We start from the raw sequence: 17,740 nt of genomic DNA, 5'->3' as shown, positions 1-17,740 counted from the left end.
ATTGCGCTTCATCTCTGAGGACTGGCCCTGAGTATGATGTAGATAATAAGCTTTCTCAGAAAATTCCTCACCAAGAAGAGTCCCTGCTTTGTTGCCCAAGTTGTGTACATCTTTTGAAAACCACTTCTAGTTCAAAAGGAGAGCCTTATTTGTTTTATGCAATTTTTATTAGAGAAGTATTTAGAAATACTTTTGTTGTAATTTATATTTTGGAAAGTGTTGAAAAGTATACGGATGCAAATATCAATCCTTCTATGCATCAATCAGTCAAACATTTACAGTTCTACCTTCCAGAGATAACTGTTAATATCACATTACTGTGCACTATTTTTGTGCATTTTTAAGAATGTTGCTGCATTACACGTCTTGTCTTATAGTCTTTTTTGTTTAAATTATCATATGCATTTTCTCTCATTGTTAAAAACTTTTCCTAAACATAATTTTTCATGGATGCTTAATATTCCATTCTGGATTTGCCAAATTTTGCACAACCATTCGACTAAATTTGGATATTTAAGGAAATTCCTTTAAAAAAATTTTTGCCATTATAAAGAATGCCACTACAAACCTCTTTATTTTGTAATTCACGTTTATAGTTCTGATGATCATGAGGTTATTTTATAAATATTAAGTATCAAGCATGTAGCATTTGGAAAAATTCAAACAATATCAAGATGTGTTTATACTTTCACTAAATACATATTTAGTTAAAAGCAAAGTGTAGTATTTTAAAAATCTTTTTATTTTGAAATAATTATAGGTTCCTTGGAATTGCAAAGGTTAGAACAGGGAGGTGCTGTATACCCTTCACCCAGTTCCCCCCAGTGTAGCTAAAGTACAATATCAAAATCAGGAACGTGACATTGCTACAACACGTGTATGGTTCTGTCATTTTTATCACATGTGTAGATTGGTGTAACCACCACTGCAGGGTACAGAACTATTCCATCACAACAAAGATCTCCCTTATGCTACTCCTTTATAGTCACATCCAACTCTTTTCCTCCACCCTCCCATCCCTAACCTCTGGCAACCACTATTCTGTAATTTTGTTTTTTCAGAAACGATCAAAAGTTTGTTTCTTTTTATTGCTGAGTAGTATTCTGTGTGGGTGTATTATAGTTTTAATGTTTGTATGTGTATTAAACATTTATATAAATTGTATCATGTTTTATCCTTTTGCAACTGTCAGAGAAATCAACGTTATGTTTTTAAGATTCATCCATATTGATCATTGCTGATCTATTTTATAAATAGTATATAGTTATAGTTTTAAGCATCTAATCTGAGAATCTTTTAACTAGTGATTTAAATCCATTTATACTTACTGCCATAACTGGAGTATTTTTATTTATTTATACTACCTTATATTTAATGTTCCATTTACTTTTCTCATCTTGTTTCTTTTTTATTGCTTTCTATTGGAATGATTTGATTTATAATTTTCTCTTTTTAATTTTGTTTTTGAAATAATAAATTTTTTCCATTCTTCCAATGAAGACCTCAACTTTTTTTTTTTTGGTGAGGAATATTGGCCCTGAGCTAACATCTGTGCCAATCTTCCTCTATTTTTTTGTATATGGGACACCGCCACAGTGTGGCTTGATGAGTGGTGTGTATGTCCACGCCCGGGGTCCGAACCTGCGAACCCCAGGCTGCCAAAGTGGAGTGTGCAAACTTAACCAATATGCCACTGGGCCAGTCCCTCAACCTCTTTAATATGCATGCTTGTCTAAAAGCTCTTTAAGTTAATATATCTTTTTACATTTCTTGTAAACTTTTAAGATGCATTCCTTGAATCGCCCCTCAAATTTTCATGTGAGTGTTTTATATCTATCATTAGTTTTGCCTGCTCTCCCTCTAATAGGTATTACTGTTATTGCTTCTACTGATTTACATTCCAATTTCTTTATTCTCCATTGGTTCCTGAGTCTAGTTTGCTGCTTACTGAAGTTTGCTTATTACTAAGTCTTTTGGTGGGGTTTGCAAGTGACAAAAAAACTACCTCAGTCTTTGAGTGAGAATATCTTTACATCATCCTTTCTCTCTTGTTGTATTTTGTATTACAAAAATTTAAAACATATAGAAAAGTAGAAAAATAGAACCACGTACACCCATATGCCTACCATCTAGACTCAAAAATTTGTTAACTTTTTGCCATATTTGCACTCTGTCTACACACACAAAGACACACACTTTAGCTAACAACTTAAAATTGAATTTACAGACATCATGCTACCTCACCCCAACTGCAAATAGTTGAGCACTTTTCTCTAAACTAAGGGTAGCTCCAATATTTATAAAATTCCATTACCATATATAAAAATAGCAACAATTCTCTAACATCAACTAATACTCAGTATATATTCAGATTTTGTTAATTGTTCCAAATGTTTTTAATCTCTTTCTTCAAACAAGGATTCAACCAAAAACTACACATTGCATTTGTTTGTTATATCTCTTAAATCTTCTTCATCTAGTATATGGCCTATGCCTCCATTATTTTCATGACATTGATTTTTTTTAAGATGCCAGACCAGTTGTTTTGAGAATGAACCTCTCATTGAATTTGTTTGATTACTTCCTCATGGTGTCATTTAACTTATTCCTCTTTTCCTTGTATTTCGTATAACTTGTTCATCCTTACCTTTGAGTGATATTTGAACTGGTTATAGAATTCTAGGCTGACAATCATTTTCCTTGAGTATTACTTTCTGGCCTCTATTTTTAGCTCACAATAAGTCTATTGACAGTGTAATTTTTATTCCTTTGCAGATAATCTGTATTTCTCTCTGGTTGCTTTTAATATTTTCTTTCCGTTTTGAGATTCTACAGTTCCAGCAAGAGATGTTTTGAAGTAGATTTATGTTTGTTATTGTGATTTGGGCTCTTTGTGGTTTTTAAGTCAAATGATTCTTGTCATTCATTAATTATAGAAAATTGTCAAACATCATCTCATTAAATATGTTGCTACTCTATTCTTTCTCTTCTCTCCTCCTAGGACTCCTATGTCCTATCCGTTGCACGTTTTTATTCTCTGTATTTCTTCTGTTCTCTTTCGTATTTCCTTCTCCTTCACTTCTCTTACTACAGTACTCCTGGGTCGTTTCCTCAGAACCATAGTCCAGCTCTCTGATCCAAACGTGCAGCTCCATGTACTCTGCTAGTTACTTCACTCTTTACATTTTTTTTTTTTTTTTTTTTTTGTGAGGAGATCAGCCCTGTGCTAACATCCGCCAATCCTCCTCTTTTTTTTGCTGAGGAAGACGGCCCTGGGCCAACATCTGTGCCCATCTTCCCCCACTCCACATGGGACGCCGCCACAGCATGGCTTGCCAAGCAGTGCGTCGGTGCGCGCCCGGGATCCGAACCAGCGAACCCCGGGCCGCCGCAGCAGAGCGCGCGCACCCAACCGCTTGCGCCACCGGGCCGGCCCCACTCTTTACATTTTTGACTTCAATATTTAATTCCCAAACTTTTCTTTTTCTCCTTTCCTCAAGTTCTACTCATTTTTTCTATATCTTGATTTTTAAAAATAATGTTTGGTTCTTTCCTTACAGTTTTTGTTCTTTTTATGTCCTTAATAATTTAAAATGTACTTATTTTATAGTTTCTTTCATGTTACCTTATTACCCGAAGCTCTTGAGTTCTAATCCCCATTTGTGGTGTTGCTTACTGTATTCATGTTGGAGTATTTCCTCTTGGGATTTGTACTTTGGAGTTCAGATCAGCTCTATTGATGATTGTGTGTGTATTTGTCCAGGGCTAGAGAATAATGCTGAAGGAAAATAACTGTCAATCCAGAATTCTATAATGCTAATGCAGAGAAGCTTTGCCTTTTCCTCTACCAGCTATGTCAAATTTAATAGTTGGGAATGAATTTTTATGCTAATTTTTGGCTTAAAGATTTCTATGCCACAAGATAACACAGGCTGAATCTCCATTTTCTCAAGTGCATTTTTATTTTTTTAAGCCTTGCAGAGCTCTTGGAAGAGACAGTGTCCATTTTTGTCTCTCGAACTTTTGGGTGAAATCCTTGTCTTACACGGAAGAGACCACCCTTTTGGTGTCCTAACTTCATGCAAGATCTCATTTCTATCTCTTCGCAGTGCATGGGTTCAAGGCCACATCTCTTGCCCGTGTGTGGAAACTGAACCCTTACCCTCTGGCACCTAGGTCACGTAACTCGCCCACATCTCTCTGTCGGATCCCATTTGTCTTGTAAGCTGCCTGTTCTGGCTCCTCTCTGGCACCTGGATGTTCCTCTTTTTTTCATTTGACATCAGCTATATATTTAAGTCTTTCTGTTGTATTCGTACTTAGCATTTTAATACTTTTAAATTATATTTTATTTTTTAAAAAAGTTTTAGTGTAGGCCACCATGTTTCAAAGTCAGCCAAATATTAGTTCTAAATATATGGAAACATTGAGATTATTAAAAATTTTATTTTCCATTGATATGCTTGGCATTTCAAAATAAAAACTTCAAGGAGTGATACAAAACTTTGTTTCATAAATATTATAAAATGGGAAAATACGGGAATATAAAATAAATTGGGAAAACAAGGACCATGGATGTTAAAACTGAGATACTGAATTCACAAAAATATAGGTCTTATTATTCTGATTCCAGTAAGCTTAAAAGTGATTAAATTACACATTCCAAATGTAAATCAATCCCGTTTCTTCTAATCAAGTGTTGGGCTTGGAGGTGGGAGATAATGATGAGGAGGAAGATAGTTACAGGTAGCTTATTATAACTTCCAGTTTGAGTTGTTTCTTCCTTTGACAATTAAGGCAATGCTTTATTTTCCATGTCAGGGTTGCATGTCCAGTGGAAAGAAATTTTTCCACTTTTCCCTTCCTGTGGAGACACAGGTGCAGGAAGAAGAAGCAAGAGCAGAATGCATGTGAGCAATTTCATTTCTAAGAAATGTGGGTTCAGACTAAATAATAACAGTTGCTTCCTCAAAAAGAGCAGTGTGTCAGCCTCTGTTACTACATGAGAGGATGGGTCTAGGGAGACAAGAGATGACTCAGTCTCTTCAGAATCGTGATGGAAAAATTAGACTTTTTTTCAAGTAGAATGTAGTATGGAAATATTTACTAGTGAGAAAAGATCAGCAAACTTTTAATTTTGAGAGATAATGTAGCCTAGAATTTAACAGCATCTATTTTAAAATTAGAATCACTCGATTTGAATCCAGACTTTGCTACCTACTAGCTCTGTTGCTTTTGGGCAAATAAAATAGATTCTCTGACTCTCAGTTTGCTTATCTATAAAATGACAATAATAATATCAACCCCCCATGCTTTTAGCGAGTATTAAAAACACTCATAAATTATAGTATATAAAGCCCTTAGCACAGTGCCTGCATGTAACGATCACGAATCCACAATTGCTACTATTAAGAAATCAACACAAAGATTTCATAATCACTTGAGGTAAAAAAAGTCTCCAGAAGACTGAAATGTGAGAAACTTATTTCTTAACTTAATTAGCTCAAATTCTGAGATTTCTAAGGCACAACAAGTAGATGAGATAATATTATCCCCATAGCTTGAAAATATTGTGGAAAATTTTCTGTTTTGTGAGCCTCAATTTACAGAAAACTAAGCCTTGTTTGAGAAGGAAAGAGAAACATTACATTTTGTGGATGAGCCTCTGTGGGTGCTCTATGTTAATGTATTTGCTCTGGTAGAAATACTTTTATTCTCTATACTTGTATTCCTTCTTAGGAAAAAGATTGTAATGGGAAAAAGTTTTCAGGCAACCATAAATCTCCTTTCTTTCCTTTGGTCAAAAAGTTCCAAGTCCAGATAATTTTTGTAATGATTAGAAAGCATATTCCTTATGAGGAAAAATATTCTATTCCTTGCTTTTAATTTGCCTATCCATTTTCTAAGCAAATTTGCATCTTTTGTCCTGGGCATGGAAAAAACTTATAACTGTCTTATTCTTTTGAAAAGGCAGTGGTGACATTGAGTCACCTGAGTTCCCTCTCTGGGCAACAGTGACAAATGGTCACTTGCAGTGCAGAGATCAAGTGCTGAGAGCTCGAGGTCAGCTGCTTTACACGACACCTAATGGGGCTGTCATTTCTCAGGGTCCTCAGCCAAAGGCAGGGTGGCGACATGGTGTACCCATCACTAAGGTGCCATGTCTGGCATCTAAACGGAGCTCAGTAGTTCCAGCGGAGCCAAGTTATTAGAGATCTAATTGCCATTGTCTAATAAATTCTTTTGAGGTCTTTGTGTGTTGGCTCACTTAAATATTCAACCTATCTAGCTAGAAGCAGTTATTAAAAATGTAATTGTTTTGTAAATTTTTATCTTTCAATTCCAAAGCACCCTCATGAATTAATAAACAGCATTCAGATATAATAAGAATATTCATCAATAATGCAAGATTTCCTGTGTCATTGGGGGGTGTAACCTTACTGAACTGTTGATCAGAAACTCTGGGGAAATAACACATCTTCTGCAATACATTCCCATCTTGGATATTCTAGATCACGTTTAGCTACAGAGTTTTTACTTTGAACGAAAATGTTGTTATTCATATCTTATTTCCAGTAGAGTTTATTTGAACTCATCATCATCCTAAGTTTATTTCCAGTTATTACTTTCTGGCTTGCTTTTCCAAAGCTAGCTATGAATACACAGTGGACTTTAAAATAGCAAGGCTATTTTTCTTTAAAGTGAGCAATGATGGTCTTGTCCCCAACTAGTGGAATAGAACACAACCTTGCCAAGGCGTTTAGATGTTTCCCCAAACAGTGACCCACAGTCAACAAATGGGGAAATATAAAAACTTCTCCAAAGGGGTGAGTGCTACCTTAAGTAACTTGATTGACAGCTCTAGGCTCGCCCAGTGATACTGTCATTTGAGGGACCCTACACTTTTTTCCCAGGTTTTCTGAAGTCTTTCTGGTGTCATAAGGGGACAAACCCCTGAGGTACTGCCAGGCCCCTCTCTGTCAGAGGGCTAAGACCTGGGCTAATTCATGGCAGTGCAGTTTAATTAAACTGCACCAGGGTTGTTCCCCTGGTAAAATAAGTGTGGGAAGAGAATGTGTGTCAAAAGGGACATGCCCCTTACTGTGTGTGCTTTATTGTTACACCACAGCTAATATATTGTGGGAATTCCCATGGAGTCAATGATAAACTGTATTATCGAGCTCCATAAAATAGGCATTCTACTAGTGCAGGTTACTGTAGCTCACAATTCTATTAATCCTTCTAATTTATTGTATTATAGCTGTATGTGAGGTCTCATAAATTTATTATACCCTTTCATCTAAAAGAAAAAAAAACGCCATGCTTGTTTCTCCTCTCAAATAAAACCTCTTATTATTTGTTGTGTCTGTCTCTAAAAATGTAATAGCTACTTGTAAGAAAATATAATTACTGGCTGAGAAATGTAAACTGCATTTGACATGTCTTCTACTGTAAAATTAAAAAATTTTATTAAACCTTGCTGTTTGAGTACAAATACTGGTGCTTGAAGACCCATTGGATTTTTATTTCTATCTTTCTTCTTTATCACTTACATCGGAGGCCAGTAGGAGGGCAGAGATGACATCTACTTTGTTTCCCTATCTCCAATGCCAATCACAATGCCTGGTACATATTAGAGACTTAATGAATGTATGTGAATGCAATAGAAAAGTCTGTGATTTCCTTGTGCAAATCTTCATATAATTTTTACGTGTATATCCATTAACATGTTTATTAATAACAGCATATTTTTTTATCAGCTGCAATTGCCAAGAATTTGGTTTACTGCTTAAAAGGATAGTATCTAAAACATGCAGGAATAAGTCTATTAAGTTATGAAATTTTAGTTGCTGCTTTCAGGTTATGTACGTTTCCGCTTGGTTTTAGAAACCTTGATGTCTCAAGATAAGCTACCCCTTGGGTGTTGAGAATAAGCTAAAGATTCTGTGGGCTGGCCCTCAGGTGATAAGAAGGAATGTAAATTGAGCCACCCTTATATCCATTGCTGATCAGAATCATACCTGTGCTGTTTGTAAATGAGCTGAGATGAGCTTAGAAATATTTGAATTTCAATTAGGCACTCTTGTTATCCTGAAGTAAAAAGACAAGGGCTAATTGGCACAGAAAGACTGGGCAGAGAATAAAACTATCTACTTTAAGTTACTATCTCAGATCCCAAGTGAATACAGAAAAGGACCACAAGTCTGTTTAGCAACTGTTGCCTTAGAGCGCTCGCGATGAGGGGAAATGATGATTGGTTTCAGTACAGTGGTCAGGAATTACAAAAGGAATGAAGACAATCGGTACTGTAAGCATATTATTAGAAACTGGAGAGATCAAATCAAGTTTGGAAATAGAATTGCTGTTTCATTTAAAATCATTTCTGTTATGACACAACTGGGATAACAATAATGAGGTTGGCTAATTTTTTGGTGTTGGCTAAATTTCCTATGTTCCTGTTTTGCAAATGAAGACAAATCCTCCCTTTGATGTCATTCTTTTTCCCATCATAAGAAAAAAAAGTCTTAAAATGGGTGTGAAAAATGTGCACAGAACTGACAACATGAGTGGTCCCATTGACACCTCTTGTCTCACCTTGGTCCTGGATCCAGCGGCCAATGTACAGGCAGTATCTTGTCAAGAGGAAGGTCAATGTTGTTCAGAGATTGCTGGGAGTTATGTGGCATAGGGGAAGGGTTTTTGGAATTCATCACACCTGGATTTGAATCCCAGTTCTACCTCTTAATAACTGTGCAAATGCAAGAAAATGACTTAATTTTTCTGAGCCTTCATAATAGCATTTTTTGTGTGTGTGTGTGAGGAAGATTAGCCCTGAGCTAGCATCCGTTGCCAATCGTCCTCCTTTTGCTGAGGAAGATGGGCCCTGAGCTAACATGTGTGCCCATCTTCCTCTACTTTATATGGGACGCCGCCACAGCATGGCTTGACAAACGGTAGGTCAGTCTGCGTCCGGGATCCGAACCTGCAAACCTGGGGCCGCGGAAGCAGAGCGCGTCAACTTAACCACCACGCCGCCGTGCTAGCCCCCATAATAGGATTTTAATGAAAATTATATTTGATAGTGTATGCCATGTGCTCAGCATAGTTCCTGGCACATAGTAATTTCTCAATAAATAGCTGTAATTATTTACCATTACTGTCTTTGCTCCCAAGCTGTATAGGATAGTATGGCAAATCCTCCCACAAAGGTATTTGAATAAAACAAGTTTTCTACTATTGGATTATTAATTATTTTTTACACTTGAATTTACATATTATATCTCCGAAGAACAATGAATTAAATTGTAGATTATAAGGGGAGAAATCCTGCTGTTAATCTGCTCTGAGGTTTTGACTAGCTTCCTTCTCTCTTTACTTGATACATTTTCAAAATGAATCAACTCTACTTCTGCATAAAGCAAATGAGAGGTACAAGTGTAGATTACTACTCCATTCTTAACTTGCATATGTGTGTGTGTGTGTGTGATACTGCACTAAGGAAAATGTGCCCTACTTATTCTCTAACTTAGAATTAATGTTCTCAGAGAGGGAAAAGTGAGTAGCTTCTAGAACTTTACAGCCAGAAGGGATTTTGGACTTAATCTAGTCTTATGTCTTTCGATAGATTAGCATCTCCCCTACCTGGCCTAATTATAATTTGTGCTGAGCACTATATCAAGTGTGGTGCATGGATTACCTCACTGAATCTTTACAATAGACCTAAGAGGAAGGTGCAATCATTACCTTTAGCAAATGGTTGAGCGGGGAGTGAAGAGGTAGTAATCACTCCAGGCCTGTGCTTCTGACTGCTTTCCAATATCTGCATCCTCCCACTCACCCCCCGTGCAGGCTCTCTCTCTTTTTCTGGACAGCATCTAGTCAATACAAGCTTTTGGTCAACTCAGGGCAGATATAAAGCTTAGGGGAGGTTGATTGGCCTTGGGCTTAGTGGGAGTGGATCAACTTCTTTAGAACCACTCTCCTAATTGTTGCTAGAATATGAGATTCCTCACTCTTGGAAGCACAAACACATTTACATTCTTATTGTAATGTAGAATACCATAAATCAAATATATAACATGAGTGATTTCTTCCATGTTTTGAAGTGCTACTTTAACTCTTTTTTAAGAACAAAATGCAGTCTAATAACACATAAATAAGTAAACACTTGAATGACTTTATAGATTCATTTTAATAAAAAAATTAGAAATGACATTTAATGTCTTTATAATTTGAAAGAACAAAGATTGTTTCTATATTGGCAAAACTAACATAGTCTATAAAATATCTAGTGTTTTCAATTTTGGCATGAAAAAATATGATAAAGAAAGTAAAATTAAAAGTTTTTTCTAACGTTATGCTTCATTTTGATGATAGAAAAAATAGAATTAGTATAAACACATATTTAAGGATTTTAACACATTCTTATTAGTGTAATGCAAATTATCGCTCTGGTTATTTAGGAATATAGGTAAGAAAAACTTATTTTCTCCTGGATTGAGACAAAAAAGCAATTTTTAACACAACGATTGACACAGCAATTTATATACAGTATAACTGAGAAGCGAACAAAGCCTTTTTCGTAACTCAGTAGGTACTAGGTGAGATTCAGTAGATATATGTGAGGTATTATGTGGAATAATTCAAGGTTCTTTTTTTGAAAGTTTGTTATGTATGACTAGAGTAGCTGTTATTAGAACTATACTGAAAATAGCTTCCCAAAATAGTTCCAAAATATGACATTTTCCTAACATTGAAATGAATGAGATTAATACATGTCAAATTAATATTTTTACTTTAATTTCAAAATCCACTTCTACATAAGGATAGGGCATCAAGTTTGACGCAGAAGAGTTTTAAATCATATGGAATTGTTAGGAGGGAGAGATCATGCTATGTCACGGTAAAATGGCACACCACACAAAGAACAATAATTCTTAGAAATGAAAAAAACGTTGTTTTGGCACTTTTTCCTCGTTTGCCAAAATAACTATTTTGCCTTCTGTAGATAATGACTCAATTTGAAGGCACTTTCTGCACTTTGCCAAATCAAGGGGCCCACCTGACTTAATATTTGCCATTCTGCTATTTTATGTCTTAGCTTGCTTTTGATCTGATGTATGTTGCCAGGTTCTCAGGCAACATTACAGTTGCAATGTAGGCGCCTGTATTCTCAGAACTTTTCATATGATGTATATTAAATCTCTGTAAAGGCTCTTGCCTTCTTCTGGTATATAACCCAGAATGAGAGTGAGTATCTTGAGATGGAGGGCCCAGTAGAAGTGTAACATGATCTTTGACCTGCTTGTGACGTACTGTATAAAGATTTTGGGAAATGCTGTCTAAGATAATCCATCATCGAGCAATCTGGTATAACCTTGATGACCCTGTTCTTCCAGCACAAGTGTAATCCTGATGCAGCTAGTTTTTTCGAAAAACTTGTATTTATTGTATAAAGACACGCACCCTAAGGAGCAATAAAAATGCAAAATGTTAATTTGTCAAGTAAATTAAGGAGTAGATACATGAAAACATTGCTTTGTGTAAAAGTTGCTCAGTAGCTGTTGAAGTCTACAGACACTGGAACAACTTGTCCAAGCCAATCAACCAGACCTTGCAAGTGAGAGCAAATGCTATATTTGTCTTTGCTGTCAATACAAGTGTGACACTCACACGTCTGAATATACTTTGTGGCGGCACAATATTCATAATAATTTTCCATTTTGATGTGAAAGATATTTAGGACAAATCTAAAAATGAATCTAGATTGAGTTAAGTAAAAGCAAGAAACAAGAACCAAGCCAAGGAATAGGAACCTTTGGTAGGTGATAAGTGAAAAGAGAGAAGAGGTGGCTATAATTAATATCTGTGGGGAAAAGGCAGAAGATTTATGCGATCTGAAGAGAAACCAGAGAACTCCATTTCTCCTATCTTAGTTTAACCCACCTTCGTGTCCCACCTCATTGACAGAAACTGTGCTCCCATCGGGATGTTAGTCCAGCATGACTCTCCTCCAGTTAATTCCCCAACCTGCAGCATAATCCATCTTTCTAAAGGGCTGATCTGATCCAGTTACTTCTCTGCTTTAAAATCAAAGAAAAACAAAACCAAGCCAAACATAAACAAACAAACAAATGTCTTCAGTACTTTACCACTGTCCCATCAACTGAGGGCTTATGATCTTCATGATCTTCATGATCTTACCACTACAGCCTCAATTTTCACTATTGCTTCTTCGTGTTCCAGCCATACTGAACTTTCAATTCTTCAAAAGTGTCATATTTTCTCTTTCACTTCCAAGCCGTGCCTTGTCTCAGCCAGGACATTTTATCCCATCTTCTCATCCTCAGGTCTCAGGCTCACATTTTACTTCCCCAGAAGGCACTACTCCCCAAGATTGGGTTGGGTACCCTGTGTGTACTTCCATAGTGTCGTGTGCAGGTGTTATAGTCTCTACTTTACAAAAGAGGAAACGGAAACTCTGAGTGCCTGACTTGCCCAGTGTCACACACCTACGAAATATCAGAGCCAGACCTTAAATTTAAAACTTCTGGCTTCCACCTAGGGATCATCCCGTTATTCCACAATAGCATCTCATGTACTTAGTTTTACTTGGACAAATACGTGCTTAGGTAGTGCTATGTGGTTTCATTTCTCTATTCCTTTTACGTATTCCCCATTCCTAGATTGACTTTGTGTTTGTGTCTGCCTGGGAGATAATTATTCATTTTTCAAGACCCAGTTGCAGAATGTGAAACATTCTCTGGTCCACCCTCCCTCTTCAGGTGCACTGTGTTACTTAGTCCTTAGCACTATTATGGGGCTTAATGATCTCTACTGAGATGTCCTATTACATGTTTATCTCTCCTGTTAGACCGTGAGCTTCTTGAGGGCAAAGATTTACCTCAATCACTTCTATATTCCCTCGCACCCAGTACAGTGCCCGATACATTGTAGGTTCAGTATTTTAAATTGACTGATGGAAGCACATGTTAATAATACCTGCATGTTCATTTCTCATGTTTTCTCTCCAAGACAGCATGTGAGTTGTCCAGCTTGTCATCAGGGTAAGGTGTGACCTCTCTTTGCCCAAAAAAGGACCCTGTATGACTTCTCAGAGCTTCCAGTTCCAAGACCTTGGCACTGGAGCTAGGTTATTCACAAGTTTTAACTGCTGCAGGGGAGTTTGATTTCAGATTTTTCTGTCTTCATACACTCACAATATGAGATTGCAGGAATTAATGGACGCCTCTCGCATAATAGAGTTTACACACACTCACACTCACACAGCCTCTTCAAACTCTCCTTCAGTCTGGGGAAGAGACAGCTGTATGACTAGAGGAGGGTGGTAGAGAACGAAGACGAGCATTTTCATTTTCTTTAGAGGCTAGAGCAAGTTAACCAGAGTCACCTAGGCTTTGTGGTTGAGTGACATGATGTGAGAACTCCCCTTTCTCCTGTCTACTCTTCCCATCTCTGCTTTTGGAGACTGCCCTCCAGTTGGGCAATGAGTCGGAGGGAGCTGCACTGATGGAAAGCCACTGCAACAGCTCTAGTTTTAGGTGAGGTGCGTTTTCCCTCTGTGCTGTCTGGACACAGACGTGTACAACTGCTCTCAGCCCCATGGTTTGCACTGTGCTGCAGCAGCCTGCTTTTTGCACTAACGTGAAAGCAAGTGGTCATTGTGTATGGTGGCATGAAAGTTCTATGGCTTCATGTCCCAAATAATCACAAAACTGCTGCTGAAGTATTCATTCAAATCTCCCTTTCCTCTCTTTTTCTGTCTCCATTCACCATTGCCAGTGAAGAATAATGAAACAAATCTTTGATCTTTCCTTGGAGTTGGTGGAAATAGTGTGAATTAGGAGCCACAGAATCTTGGGTTAAAATCCTTCCTCCACCATTTATTAGTGATGTAAACTTGGATAAACCACACAGTTATTCTGAAGCAGTTTTCTCGCCCATAAACTGGATTTAATACCATGTACCTCACAGCGGATGAAAGGACTAATGGAAACAAAGAAGATGACAATGCTGACTCCTGGTAGATCTGGCTCAGCAAGTGTTAGTTTCCATCTCTTTCCCCCTTTCTTTCTCCTCTTTCTTCCCTACCTCTTGATTCAATTGTTATTGGTTGTGAAACTCCCCAAATATAGGGAATACAGAAGAGGAGAAATACAAGGTAGCTAGGTAATAACGCCGTTACTCCTGGAAGCATATATTTCGAGTGGTGGGGAATACGTTTTGACATTCTCTATAAAGGTCATCATTAAACCTTATAACAGGATTTTTTTTTTTTGACAGATTGCGCAGCTTCATTGTTATAGTTCACTCTGCCCTTTGGAAATCACTAACCCAAAGAAAGGCATCTAAGCTTTTCTTTAGGCCATAAATCTGTGGTTCTCAACCTTGGCTGCACATTAGAATTACCTGGAGCACTTACAACAATTGTTTTTTAAATAATAAAATTATTTTAAAGTTTCTAAAAACATGCAGATACTGGGGCCCCAATTTAGACTTACTAAATTATAATCTCTGGGAATGAGGTCCTGCCATCAGTATTAGAACAAAATTCTCTACATTACTGCAGTGTTGGTTGCAAACTTTGGCCTGAATCATAATGTCACTATGATATTCATGCCGTGTTGTATTGGAGTCATAAAATAGAATAATAGCTGTGTAAAGTGACTCGAAGGACATAAACAAGGGTGAATTAAATTGACAAAATGTAGAAAGGCCAAATACTACTTTAAAACATTATCTGTGACTATGGCAAAATAGGATTCCCAATGCCCCTCAAATCTTATACATTTAACAAATTCCAAAGGGAAGAATTGAACCACTCTTTTTCTTACGAACCCGAGTGGAGCGGCATTGGGAAACTGCTAATTGGATTCCACAAAGGGTTGAAAATCTCTATCTTCTTTTTTAATTAGAGAAATCAATTATAGAATCCACATTTCTGAGAATAAGAAACTAAAAATAATAAAAATATGACATGCTGAATTCAAGGAAGCAGCTGAAGAAGTGTATTTATTGGTTTAAATTGAAATATTAACCCCTTGGAAACTCCTGACATCTATTTAGTCAGAAATGGAAAAGAGCTATCAGATAACAGAGCCTATCCTCTTGGGAGCTTCCTGGATGGTGTCTAGGGCCCAGATAGAGGATAACACACTCCTCTCAGCCCAAAGGCCATCCTCCTAAGTACTCACTTGGCAGGCATCCTGGAAAATGGGAGTGTTGTAAGGGCTAAGTTACTCTTCTTAGCGATCTCTATTGGACATGATAAAGAAAAGAAAAAAAAAACTCAAAGCACAAACTGTATACAATCCAATGTACACTTTAAAGGGTGTACTAGCGAGTTTACATAGTGGGTCAGATTTTCACTCTGTGAGATTCAAAAGAAGAAAAGAACTCTGTGAGTTGAGACTCTAGCTTATTGTTTTTAGTGATGGCGTTTAGAGACAAGTGATCCAATAGCCCCTACTTTTGTAGATTGTGATTTTATAAAGCAATGGAAGTTTCAGGTGTCAGTAGCCCCTGTTGCACTGGTTTAAGGCGATTGTTGATAGTTAGTTCAAAGTCCTTTAACACTGTTATTTGTAGAAAGTAAATCTGACATAAGCTTTTGCCAAAAACAGAGACTTTTCTTTTCTTTTTTCATTTTTTTTTTTTTGTGAGGAAGATCAGCCCTGAGCTAACATCCATGCTAATGCTCCTCTTTTTTGCTGAGGAAGACCGGCTCAGAGCTAACATCTATTGCCAATCCTCCTCCTTTTTCTCCCCAAAGCCCCAATAGATAGTTGTATGTCATAGTTGCACATCCTTCTAGTTGCCGTATGTGGGACGCGGCCTCAGCATGGCCGGAGAACCGGTGCGTCGGTGCGCGCCCGGGATCCGAACCCGGGCCGCCAGTAGCGGAGCGCGCGCACTTAACTGCTAAGCCACGGGGCCGGCTGGAGACCTCTCTTTTCTTAATTACAGCAAGCAAACATTTATTGTCAATGCATTGGCAATAAAAGGAAAAACATAAAGAGATCCCAGCCTTTTTCTGTGACCCAGCTGACTAGTTTATATTTTCAGAGCAAGGCCTGACAAATAAATATGATTATTAATTTAAAAGGTTATTGCATTTTCTCAAAGAACAATTCCAAATTGTCCCAACAATAAAGGCTGTGATAGGTCACTCACCTTCATCAATTTATCTTGGATTATTTCTTCTTTTATCTTTTTTGCATAGAAACCTCATCATGAATACCGATTAGAAAAAATGCATATTTCTTCACAGGCTTATTATTTGCCAAACTGGTCTTGTTGGGGAAGATTCCAACAATCTGCAGATGGTGTGCAAAATAAATTATGTCGTTTCTAAGACTAGTTGTTTCTGAAACAAGGTATATGTATTTAGTGTTTTAGAAAGATGCTGGTCCTCATTTACAACTTTTTACTTACAGAATAGTAAATTTAAAATCTCCCTATGCTCAAAAGTTTTGATAACTTTCAGTATTGTCTCTCCTTTGCTTTTGCTCAGTATGTACCTTAAACTTGACGGCCAAATGCTCTTGGCAGCTTGAAGAGGCTTGACTGCTGCTTGTTCTTGGGTATCTCTTGCTCTCTCTGAGCCATGACTCAGAGCAAAGTGTCATTTGGTGGAGACTCTGCTGTCCTCCCTGGAGGGGGAGAAGCATCTGCCTGAAGAGCGGGTTCCTGCCTGCCTGCCGTGTCAGGAGTCGGAAATACAGTGGCTGTAACAGGATCTGGCTGAGGAGGCCTGGAACTGAATGTCACACACAGTTAGTATTGGGCTGAGCTTCCTTGGCCCAGCCTTGGGTTTTAGTTTGGTGAAGGTTGTCACTGCATAGCCAGAATCTGGACAATTTAGAACCCTCTAAAGGAAAATACTCCACCTTATAAAATAGAGACATAAATTCCTACTAAAGAGGTGATTACTTTTATAAGTTACGCTGTTCTATAGTTCATAAGTTTATTACAATATTGCTCCACAGTTAATAACTTGATTGCCTTTCTATTTGAAAAATGATTATTTATTTTAAAATATAATTTATTTATTCATACTGTCCTTCCTTTCAGAAAGGATTCCAGGTGGCTTAAAGGAAATGCAACAATGAGAGAAATAAAATGTAGCCATGAGTGGATAAGGAACGGAAGGTGTAACACACACATAGGGTAATAATCTATATAAATTCAAGGTAACTCTTTATTCAAATCTAAATAAAGTTAGAAAACCATATTACATTTTGCTTATGAAACAAAACTGATTCAGAACCATTTTATTACAGTGTCCTACATTTTAAATGAAACGATAACCTTGCTGCATGTTTAATAATAGTTTATAAACTTAGAGTGGATCTTTAGTTGGTCTTGCTTTTCTAGGGCATGGAGAAAGTCACAGCATAGAGAAGGTATCATATTGGCTTAAGTTTACTGGAATTTTCTTAATGAGTGTGTAAAAAATGAGTATGTTTGAAAACATAAGACTATTCTGTAATATAAGTACTTTCAATATACCTATGCATTTTTCTAGATTCAATATATACAGTTATACATTTTATATCAATTATTGTATACATGCACATGTTTTTTTTTTTTTTTTTTTTTTTTTTTTTTTTTGAGGAGATCAGCCCTGAGCTAACATCCGCCAATCCTCCTCTTTTTTTTTTGCTGAGGAAGACGGCCCTGGGCTAACATCGGTGCCTATCTTCCTCCACTTTATATG

This window comes from Diceros bicornis, chromosome 8 (assembly GCF_020826845.1).
Source record: "Diceros bicornis minor isolate mBicDic1 chromosome 8, mDicBic1.mat.cur, whole genome shotgun sequence".
In the NCBI taxonomy this organism is placed as follows: domain Eukaryota; kingdom Metazoa; phylum Chordata; class Mammalia; order Perissodactyla; family Rhinocerotidae; genus Diceros; species Diceros bicornis.
This window is presented reverse-complemented; position numbering follows the sequence as displayed.